Raw genomic sequence first — 1,427 nt, forward strand, 5'->3', positions numbered from 1 at the left:
TTGATATAAGGTGCTCTATTAAACACATATGAGTGTCTCTGGATTTGTTTCTCTAGTCAACCGGAATAAACACAGCATGCATGGCTGCTAACTGAAAGGTTGGTGGCTTGAGTCTCTCTAGAAGTGCCTCAGAAGAGCAGTCTGGCCCTCCGCTTCCCAAAATTCAGCTATCGATAACCCTGGGAGACGACATGAGTCAGGGTTGGCTTAGGGGCAGCTGGGTTGTATCAGTCTATTCTGCCTCAGCAACCCCATAGCTAGAGACATAGAGCACGTTGTGAGAAATGCTGAGAGAGTCGGGGAGGCTTGCCAGGAGGGTGATCCATCAGTTCTGGGACCTGCTGAGTGAAAGCAGGTGTGACCCAGGTTCTAGGGTGATAACTCATTAAAAAAGAGGATTCCCTGTCCTCCAAGACCCAAAGGAAAACAGACAAAAAATACACAACCCTCACTGCCATCAGGTTGATTCCAATGTATAGCGACCCTGTGGACAGAACTGAACTGCCCCTTGTGGGGTTCCAACACTCCTCATGGGAGTAGAAAGCCTCACCTTTCTCTTCAGAGGCGGCCGGTGGTTTCAAACTGCTGACCTTGCCCTTAGCAGTCCAGTGTGTGGACCACTACACCACTAGGACTCCTTTGTCGCCAAGGTGCAAGCCTCCAATCCAAACCTTAACAGTTCCCCCAGCATGCCCTGGACAATGGAAGGATTCTTAGACGAGGGAAGGAAACGGGTATCTTTGTTGCGTTATTTACACTGCGTCACCGACTGCTTTCAGGAATGAAAGGACAGTCAGTGGCTCACCCTTGACCCTGAGCCTGGCATCCCCGCAGGAACTGACCATGAGGCCTGGTGCTCTTCCTGGACACTGCATCCCCCCTCCAAGGATCATCCAGGGCTTCCTACTTCCTTCTGTTGACCAATAGCTGCCACTGCGACCATCTTCTATGGAAGGTAACCCGTGATAGCTTCCCAAGTGTAAGAGCCCTGTGCCTGCCCACCAGAATTCCTCTGCTGGAGGTTCATCTTGGGGGTAGACCCATAACAGTGTCCCTTGTGCCCTGGTGGTACAGTGGGTTAAGCACCGGGCTTCAAACCACAAGGTCAGTGATTCAAACCCACCAGCTGCTCCGTAGGAGAAAGCTGAGGCTGGCTGCTCCCATGAAGATAGACAGCCTGGGAAACCCTATATAGGATCGCTGCGAGTTAGAATCGGCTCAGTGGCATGGGTTGGGGTTTTACGGGATGACTAACTGGCCCTGTATTGGGTCTTGGCATGCAGTGCTTAGTGTGGGTTATCTTGTTCCACAAGGAACTATATGTGACCTCCTCCCTGGGGGAGAGACAACCGAAAAGTGGGTGAAGAGAGACGTCGGACAGGGCAAGATATGACAAAATACCAATTTATAAACTATCAAGGGCTCAT

At 51.2% G+C, this 1,427-nt stretch overlaps 1 protein-coding gene across 1 annotated transcript in view; it reads right to left on the reverse strand.

The window, feature by feature from the left end:
- The window catches only part of LOC101663225 (SV2 related protein), an 84,669-nt gene that overhangs the window by 68,193 nt on the left and 15,049 nt on the right, over positions 1-1,427 (reverse strand). The gene's annotated exons all lie outside the window — the stretch shown is intronic.

This window comes from Echinops telfairi, unplaced genomic scaffold, assembly GCF_000313985.2.
Source record: "Echinops telfairi isolate 266 unplaced genomic scaffold, ASM31398v2 ScPeMD7_7412;HRSCAF=8450, whole genome shotgun sequence".
Taxonomy (NCBI): domain Eukaryota; kingdom Metazoa; phylum Chordata; class Mammalia; order Afrosoricida; family Tenrecidae; genus Echinops; species Echinops telfairi.